This window comes from Diaphorina citri, unplaced genomic scaffold (genome assembly GCF_000475195.1).
Source record: "Diaphorina citri unplaced genomic scaffold, Diaci psyllid genome assembly version 1.1 scaffold316, whole genome shotgun sequence".
NCBI lineage: Eukaryota > Metazoa > Arthropoda > Insecta > Hemiptera > Psyllidae > Diaphorina > Diaphorina citri.
The window spans coordinates 1843-12675 of NW_007377751.1; positions in this window are offsets into that span (position 1 = coordinate 1843).

Consider the following 10833-nt stretch of genomic DNA (forward strand, 5'->3'; position numbering starts at 1 on the left):
TCTCCACTGCACTACCTTGGGTAATTCTCTCTTCTTCCTCTTAGATCATTTCAATTTAATCTCTCCTGGTAATATAAAAAAAATAGATGAAGGTACCCAGAGATGCAGGTTTGTGATATGAAATGCACTGATGCATCCACCTAGAAACAAATCAATGTGTCCGCCATTAAATTTATGTTAATTTCTATACAGGGGCGTCATGTTTTAGGACTTTAGAGGGAACCCCTCTGGCTATCTTTTTGGAGTAGACCCCAAAGGTACGAGTAAGTAACAACGTGTGTCCCGTGAATTAGGCTATGCCTCTTTAATTTCTTAAATGCGTCCATTTTCTTATATCTATGCAACTGATATGAAATGCACTGATGCATCCACCTAGAAACAAATCAATGTGTCCGCCATTAAATTTATGTTAATTTCTATACAGGGGCGTCATATTTTAGGACTTTAGAGGGAAGTCTATCGGACCCCTCTGGCTATCTTTTTGGAGTAGACCCCAAAGGTACGAGTAAGTAACAACTTGTGTCCCGTGAATAAGGCTATGCCTCTCTAATTCCTTAAATGCGTCCATTTTCTTATATCTATGCAAAACTAAAGTGAAATAGATAACGGTTTTGGTCGAATCTTCTTCTACATCTTCTTTGATAGGCAATATGTACATACAAGTGGCCATGCTGTATCAGAACGAAGCAATGGAACACATTTAGATGGAGAAGTAGATAGTGTAGATACTTCTCTGAGGTTTGAAATTCTTTTCTTCCGTTCTTTTTCCTCCGGAATAATAATAATAATATGTGATTCTTGCCAAAGAGGCGTTTTTTCCCCAACCCATCTGTAGTAGTCCTTAGTAGGTTTGATTTGATGCCAGAGACGGTATCATAATCAAATATACCAGTTTGGATGATTCCATGGCACGAGCTCTGAGATACCTTTATGATATAACTAAAATGTGTAGGTGTGTGTGGTTCGTTTTTAATTGACCGGTTTTTAGGAGAACCAAGAAACCGGGAGCCAGAACTCTAAATAAGATATAATCAAATATTGTAGGGACCAACCTCCTCGATACTAGGAAGTTGATTAGCTGAATTGTTAATTTCTAACGCAGAACAAAACACTCTATTTTTCGCTCACAGATAAATCTGGAACCAACCAATCTAAATGGTTACCAAACTAACCATTAAGTAGGCATATGCATGTCAATATCGGAACAAGAAACTGGTAAAATTGTCGAGTATAAACTTAGAAATAACTTCGTTTGTTGAACAAGAAACAGAGAGAAAGAAGAAAAAAACATTGAAACCGCTCATTTGGAGTACAAAAATTTGTACATTACTATAGAGCGCTAAACAATCATCCATTGTAATATAATTCTATCCATCAACTCTAAACAAATCTGACGGAACAAGAAACTGGTAAAATTGTCGAGTATAAACTTAGAAATAACTTCGTTTGTTGAACAAGAAACAGAGAGAAAGAAGAAAAAAATCTTGTTACTACATATATGAAAACATTGAAACCGCTCATTTGGAGTACAAAAGTGAACCGTAGTCATTTGTACATTACTATAGAGCGCTAAACAATCATCCATTGTAATATTTGTAATGTAATTCTATCCATCAACTCTAAACAAATCTGTATTGTACATAACGAGAAGCACGATTCTGTAGTTTCCTGATGAGCGAAAAAAAAGACCTGCATTTCCTGATATACCTTACACCGAGTTGACATGTGATTTGCATTAAACTATTCTACCAACTATTTAAACAATATAATGAGAATACAAAAAATAATAATAATAATAAAGCGCGTTCATTTTTTAAATTAATTTCACTTTTGCTTAATGGCAAAGATGTTGTTCTCTGCTAGGAACTACAAGAAGGTACGTGAAAGCGTGTAATTCTCTAGTTCAACCACCAGCATATCTGAAGTGTTTTGACGTTTTGTTCCCATTAGTGAAGAAGTGAACGTAATTTGTGATATATTGTATTTGAATACGCGGTGGACGCATCATCAGGTTATTTAGAACGTGGTTGGAAGATGCTGTGGGAAAGACATAGATAAAGTAGACCAATTACACAGTCAACCCATGGTGGTAGTAGATGTAGGCAATCGATCTAAACATCTGTCGAATGTGAGCTGAAAAGTGAATCTATCTGTGTCATAGTAGGTGATATATTGTATTTGAATACGCGGTGGACGCATCATCAGGTTATTTAGAACGTGGTTGGAAGATGCTGTGGGAAAGACATAGATAACGTAGACCAATTACACAGTCAACCCATGGTGGTAGTAGATGTAGGCAATCGATCTAAAGATCTGTCGAATGTGAGCTGAAAAGTGAATCTATCTGTGTCATAGTATGCTTATTCCGTAGTATGTTCACTTGAACGGTAAGAACATGCATTTGGGTGGAATCAAGGTTAAGTGGACAAAGTAATCCCTACAAAATGATCCTTCTACTACGGTTTTTTTCTAGGAAGATACTTCAGAACTTCTCCGCATATCTAGCTGGTATAATCCCTTTCCAGGAAAAAATGCTATCTCTTGTGTAAAGTACAACTTGGGATTGATGCAAAGTATCGTAAAATGATCCTTCTACTACGGTTTTTTTCTAGGAAGATACTTCAGAACTTCTCCGCATATCTAGCTGGTATAATCCCTTTCCAGGAAAAATTGCTATCTCTTGTCTAAAGTACAACTTGGGATTGATGCAATGTATCGTAACCTCGTCTCTCCACTCTACAGTTTTCAAAATAAATCTTGAGTTCTCCCGTTCCTCAATACTTCTCTGCGTAAGGAATTACGTTGAAAACTGCACGAGTCCAATGAAAGTATGGAGGAATCAGGAATATCTTTCTGACTTTAGGTATAACTAAGCAGGATTTAAATGATAAACAACATTTCGGTCCTCAATCTTCTTATTGTTAAAAAAAAAAAAAAATGTCGACCTTTTGATGTTTGTCTTCGAAAATCTCCAACTTGTCACAATACATCAAATGAAAGCAAACAACCTCCCCCTTCTTCCTTGGCAAAAGAAAATTAAATGTTTTTACTTTCCTTACCCTATAGAAAGGAAAGTAATGTATTTTCTTTCTTTGCTTTTTCCATAGTTTGTCGACTTTCTTTAAGAAATAAGACTCGGCAGATAATGCAATTTAGATTAAAAGATGAATAACTTAGTCAAAAATTAATTAAGAAAAAGGAATTGAGCTAAAAAAGCATGGAATATAAGAAATTTTTGAATTGAGTATCGAAAACTAGTAAAGACTTTTAGCGAACAGTGATTTCAGGAAATGAATTTAAGTTTATGTGACTCACACATAGGTTACATTTTACAATTCCCTGGGCAGGATTGGTGTTCGATTTAACCACTATTGGCAGAACGAAACAAGTTAAGAAGTATAAAATGTATTTTAGTTTTCAGGAAATGAATTTAAGTTTATGTGACTCACACATAGGTTACATTTTACAATTCCCTGGGCAGGATTGGTGTTCGATTTAACCACGATTGGCAGAACGAAACAAGTTAAGAAGTATAAAATGTATTTTAGCAAATCTTGAGTTCTCCCGTTCCTCAATACTTCTCTGCGTAAGGAATTACGTTGAAAACTGCACGAGTCCAATGAAAGTATGGAGGAATATCTTTCTGACTTTAGGTATAACTAAGCAGGATTTAAATGATAAAACAACATTTTTTACAGCTGTTACATTATGAGCGACTAACAGGTTAGGTCCTATGGGACCCTAACAGGAAGGCCATAAGCTATAATGAAATTATGTGATTTTCAATTTGGCTTTCAAATTTTGAGCAAATAACTAGGCAATAGTATTTTAGTACAATTTATCATTGACCTCTCAGAGGTTGGCATGGAAAATATTCGCTAGCCCGTATGGCTTATCTAAAATACAAAGTACCAGCGAATAAATATGTTACATTTACAGCAATTTACTCTAAGTAGAAAGTAATTAATGATTACAGCTGTTACATTATGAGCGACTAACAGGTTAGGTCCTATGGGACCCTAACAGGAAGGCCATAAGCTATAATGAAATTATGTGATATTCGATTTGGCTTTCAATTTTTGAGCAAATAACTAGGCAATGACAACATTTTGAGAGAGTTCAACCAGGAAGATTATTTTTACCTGGAGATGGAGAGTGTGCGAGAATCTGGTGAAGAGTTTAAAAGTTTCACTCTCTATCCAACTCCAACTTCTAACGCTATTCAATTCAAGTGAGAAAGTAAAACTAAGAAATCAAAGAGTACATTAGAAAGATTAGTGTATTGTGTGCGAGAGAAGTGAAATTAGGATTAGACAAGTAATGTGTTCCAATGTTCACATTTCACCGTGGAGCTTCTGACTGAAATAAATTTCATACACAGCTTAGCCTTAAACCAGCAGAGTACATTAGAAAGATTAGTGTATTGTGTGCGAGAGAAGTGAAATTAGGATTAGACAAGTAATGTGTTCCAATGTTCACATTTCACATTGCACCGTGGAGCTTCTTACTGAAATAAATTTCATACACAGCTTAGCCTTAAACCAGATAGTGATTCATATTAGCTTAAGTCTAAAGCACACGAGTATACCTTGTTAGGTTAGTACTTTTGATACGATAACAAAATGGAATTGTTGGAAAAGACACAGTAAAAGGGTGTTTTATCATTGAGAAATCAAGAATATATCTGTCTGAAAACAGTCATATGAATACACTTGCCTCTTTAGTTTAATCCAGATAGGCACCACTCAATTTGAACCCGGGATCATTTCTAGCTACCGTTCGGCATCATAGACCATATATCTGTCTGAAAACAGTCATATGAATACACTTGCCTCTTTAGTTTAATCCAGATAGGCACCACTCAATTTGAACCCGGGATCATCTCTAGCTACCGTTCGGCATCATAGACTGTTTTCAGCCATAACGACTTCAAATCACCCTGGGCGGGATCTGTGGCGCTAACTTCCTATATGATAATATTTTTCTCTACGAAGATTTATTTATCATTATTCTGTGTGATGAAATAACGCGTGATTGACAGTGATAAGAACTTGGTAAGAGAGAATACAGAGTGGAATCGAACGGAAAAGTAATGAAATATTTCTTACTCCCTGAGTTTGGACGAGAGGTCAATCACCCCAAGAGTTCTAATACTTAAGTCCCATGTCTGGCACTATGATACCACTGGGGGTTCCAAGTTTATATGGGTCAAACACGTTTTTTGTGTAATTTATAATTTGGGAATCTGCAGTGGGTCAGGAGAAAGCTAAACAAATTTCTGGTGATACGTTGGAGAAAATAGCTCTCCATGATCAACAGCTTGTATAATGAATTGTCTATTACCCCTACCTTTAATGCATTGAACAGTACAGTATAACTGATCCAAACCGCGTTTTGCCCACCAACCCAGTACATATTCATTCGACTCAATTTCAAATAGATGATATTTTTTTTTACTTTGTCAGCATGCACCAGGGATCAATAGCCTTTCGTCACCAACAGAGTTGAAGGTTATAAATAGGTTAGGGTTTTTTTACCTTTTGTTTAGGATTTATAGCAAAGTCAAAAAAAAATCAATGGAGTTTGTTTTTGTCGGATGTCCAGGGTTGGAGCTGAAACTACGCATTATTGAACGGCCTAGCACGCATGTTCAGCTTTAGTTCGCGGGCTGGGGTGATTTCAAATGTATCTTAGTTAACATCTTATAAAAGTCTGGGACGTGTTTCGTTTTTAGTGTAAATCATCAGCTGGACACAGCTCTTATTTAAACTTTACCAGGTTGTATTTAAATTTCTGAAATCTGAGCAACATGAGAAGTTCCGTGTACAGTCTCACGGGCTGGGGTGATTTCAAATGTTTCTTAGTTAACATCTTATAAAAGTCTGGGACGTGTTTCGTTTTTAGTGTAAATCATCAGCTGAACACAGCTCTTATTTAAACTTTACCAGGTTGTATTTAAATTTTTGAAATCTGAGCAACATGAGAAGTTCCGTGTACAGTCTCATCTAAAGTCTAGATGAGACTAGAGTCTAGATGAGACTAGATTCTAGACTACTCTGGAACCCAAAGTGCTGAGTCTTATGCAACTCTGTACTGGAGTCTGATTTGTAAGCCAAGACATGATCCAGTGGATGCTGACATTTTGAAAATTCCATCAGGCAGTACCTACTCAACATCTATTATACGAGTTAAAGGCAGCAAATTATGTAGATACCAAGAAAAATCCAAGTAAATACAAACGTTAAACTATTACATAAAGGCATAAAGGGATAAATAAACAACACAAGACCAAGATCGTGCTGTGAATAGAATTTCACAATTTTTTCCACATTCTTAATTGATTAGGACGAGTTTAGTGACGAGATATTTTTAGGCCTCACAATGAAAACTGCGAGCTTCAATATTATATGACTAAGTTTTAAAGGCATAAAGGGATAAATAAACAACACAAGACCAAGATCGTGCTGTGAATAGAATTTCACAATTTTTTCCACATTCTTAATTGATTTAGACGAGTTTAGTGACGAGATATTTTTAGGCCTCACAATGAAAACTGCGAGCTTAAATATTATATGATTTATATGACTAAGTTTCCTGAAAAGTCTAAAAACAAAACACTATTGGATATAAAAAGAAACCTGGACGAGTAATAGCTGTCATCGTAAAATAAGTGACGAAACACGCACAGGAAAGAAAAATAAAGATGCTTTCAATCTTCCGATAACAAAATTCGACCCGCGAGTAGCTTTGGGATACTCAACTTCTTTCCAAGTGACCTACTACAATCAGAGTGCACTCTACTACTCGTACAAGTCTTGTAGTTCACTTTAAACTTAATAGTCTACTTGAGCGACCCGCGAGTAGCTTTGGGATACTCAACTTCTTTCCAAGTGACCTACTACAATCAGAGTGCACTCTACTACTCGTACAAGTCTTGTTACTACTCGTACAAGTTCACTTTAAACTTAATAGTCTACTTGAGTTTAAATTTTAAATATGTGCTTCAAGTTTGGGAACTTTAAATTCGGTGTGCACTCAGCCTAGTAAGGTATAACTGAGTAGCTAGCTGCCTGGAAAATATGAGTAGTGCCCATTGCCAAAGTGGAAAAAGATTTTTTTCCCAGTAAACATTTCAAATAATTCCGAACAACTATGCTCTTTATGAACATGATGGAATTGAAACCTTTCTTTTCTTTCGTCGTCTTCATCGATCCTAACGGATAGATAAATTAATTTACCGTAAAGAAGGTTACAAAAATAATAACCATCCTAAAACTCAGAGAAGTACTTTATTCCCATCCTAGTAAATAAATGAATAAAATGAACTGTGTTATAATATATAATTTAGGTATACGAATTAAAAAGTTCGTCACAAATTTACCTCCTGGATAAATTCTCCGTGCTAAATTTTATAGATAAAATAAGGAAAGTGATAGAACATAGATAATATACTTCTAGGTTGTGTGAATGTGTCTTTGATTATAGGACGAATGGTGCTCTTCTCCCAGACTCCTTTGTCTCCACGAAACACAGCAGATCCATCCAAAACCACCTAAGAAATGAAAAAAAGGTTCCTCAGCTCAGAGTGTACCTGCCAAGAAACTCGTCATAATTCTATTCTTGAAATTTCCATGACATAATACTTCATATCCTGTTAGTTGTACAGTGTCCTGTAAGCTGATCAAATAGTGGTAATACTTGTCCTACATAGAGAGAGACCTACAATTTCTACAAATCACCAAATATAAGTATTTGTAGCAATAATAATACTTATAATTATAATAATAGTGCTTATTTAAACTGCCCACATAGGATAGTGAGTAGCTGGCCTCAGCTGGGTGGGTAATATTGTCCGAGACTTACCTATAGTTAGTATTGGCAGGCAGGAGATCGAACCTGGCAGTTCGTGTACTGTTCTCTACACTTTTGATTATAGGACGAATGGTGCTCTTCTCCCAGACTCCTTTGTCTCCACGAAACACAGCAGATCCATCCAAAACCACCTAAGAAATGGAAAATGAAACTTATAGCACATACGTACAGTCTTACACATGGGAGATAAACTATCCATTCGTTTGAGATACCTTCGTTACATATGTTAAGATACAAGAGAAAAAAAATGCAACAAGTACTAGCGTATTTACGATGTTTGATCGGGCGGAAAGTTACAACTTAATATCAGTGTACTGCCCGAACGAATAATTTTATCTCCATATTATCTCCGTATGTAAGATATCCATATTATATCCGTGTGTAAGATAGAGATGTAACAGTACCCATCATAATATACTTCTTCACAGTAGGTTTGCCTGGAAGGGTTCGTCAGTCCCTATTTAGGTAGGAAAAGGCTAGGAAGAAGAATATACATCTGGGACACAAAAGGGGGGTAAACGGAATTAACAAGATCCTTCTTTTTTCACGGCTAAAAATCTATTATGAAAATAGTAATATGAAAGTACACCGAAACCTGTTCAGCCTTTTCCCAATCGCTACGTAAAATCTCCAGAATATCTAGGTATTTCCCAACGTTTCAAAAGGGAATCTACGCTACTTACATTAGATAAAATTCCATACCTCGGCTGGGATTGAACCCACGCCCTCCTGATTACCAGGCGAGCGCCTTGACCACTACACCACCGAGGTAGGTGGTCAGTCAAAAGAAATAAGATAACTGTACCGTTAATTTTCCATTCAGTTTTCTGGATTTCCGGTTACATCCTGTATTCCTCGATCCTAATCTTTCACTCCCAATATCTATCTTCACTGACACTATTTTCGCAGTAAATTTTCACGTCAAGAAGAAAAATAGCACAGAAAAGTCAGTTCAACAGAATAAGGTGTAACACTTCTGCCATTTCAAGTAAGATTCTAGGCTAGGTAAGGAAGAGAGCCCCAATACCCATACGAAGGCTCATTAGGCATTAGGCATTAGGCAGGCGATCTATAACTCGAGAACTCCAGTCAGGATTGTCCAAACGGGGGACCGGACTGTGTCCCTCTTATAGGACCGTAGAATGTGTTCCGATGGTACTTTCTTTTCCTGAACGAAAGTTAAATCCATTAGGAAAAAAAAGCCAAGTATAATAAACATGGCTATTAACAACAGAACTTTGTAATTTTGTTAAAAGGCAACAGAATATTTTTCGCAATTTCATTATCAGTGTTTATTACTTTTTTTTAGGAATTGAGTTTTAAAACCCCCCAACTTCCTAAAGTAATATTCCGAGTCCACAGATGTAGTCACTTCTGCTTCCACTTTGGACAGCCCTCACGTTAAAACAAACCTGACTATTCCTACATTCCTCAAACTACAAGCACTATCAGGACAATGCCTTGAAAAATCCTATATGTCACTTTAAAATACTTTTTCCGACGGTTTTAACCTCATTCATGACAGAAATACACGGAAAGAGGGAGAGAAAAATTAACTAATAATGGTAGTCTTTGGTCCACCTGTTGTACACGTAGGATACAGATACATTAAGCGCGTAAAGAGCAGAGAATTTCACAGTAAAATTGTTTTCTCATTCTTAGAGAGGAATACTATATAACTTATAGCACATACGTACAGTCTTACACATGGGAGATAAACTATCCATTCGTTTGAGATACCTTCGTTACATATGTTAAGATACAAAAGAAAAAAAATGCAACAAGTACTAGCGTATTTACGATGTTTGATCGGGCGGAAAGTTACAACTTAATATCAGTGTGCTGCCCGAACGAATAATTTTATCTCCATATTATCTCCGTATGTAAGATCTCCATATTATATCCGTGTGTAAGATAGAGATGTAACTGTACCCATAATCCTAGGCAGCAAAGTTTTAAATGCAGGCTGTAGTTGCTTATGGCTCATTGGTAACTAATGGATTAGCTTTGGCTCATTGTCCTTTGTAAAAGCTTGGACTTCAAAGGCTCTTCATTTTTTGTAAAACTCTTCAACTTTATTTTGAATTTTACATATTTTTTCCTCAAACTACAAGCACTATCAGGACAATGCCTTGAAAAATCCTATATGTCACTTTAAAATACTTTTTCCGACGGTTTTAACCTCATCCATGACAGAAATACAAGGAAAGAGGGAGAGAAAAATTAACCAATAATGGTAGTCTTCGGTCCACCTGTTGTACACGTAGAATACAGATACATTAAGCGCGTAAAGAGCAGAGAATCTCACAGTAAAATTGTTTTCTCATTCTTAGAGAGGAATACTATATCAGTGGAGCTGGAATCTACACTGACTGCTAGGGTTAACGGAATATTTGGGTTCCATTTGGCAGAATAAAGAAAGTATTTTCTATTCTATCCTATCAATGTTTGTTCTGTTTCCTTAATACTTTCCAGGGCGAAGGAAACGAGTGAGTGCGAAACAATTTTCCGACAGATTTTTTTTCTTCGCATTTTCCAATGGAGTCAAAAAGTTAATGGAATTATGAAGAGCCTTTCAGGAAGAGCCTATGGAACTAGAATAGCAAGCTCTACTTGGGGAAAGAGGTAGGGGGAAGGGTATTCGAGGAAAATTAATCCTCTGTAATATGTTTCCCCAAACGTATTGGAAAATCCCCAGCTTCATTTTGAATAATAGACTTGCCCTACAAGTAAATAAAAGAGAAGAGCTACTGAAAGCTCTTGTGATAAAGATGATGAAGAGGGGGACCGTATGGGTAGAACAACAAGAAAAGGAAGAGGTAAAAATAATTGTGATAAGAGGTAGGATAAAGAAAATAAAAGAAAGTTGAAGAGACCAAATCGAAGAACACAGAGCTCCCGAAAGAAAAAAAATCTTTGAGCTTCGGTCCTCAATCTTCTTATTGTTAAAAAAAAAAAAAA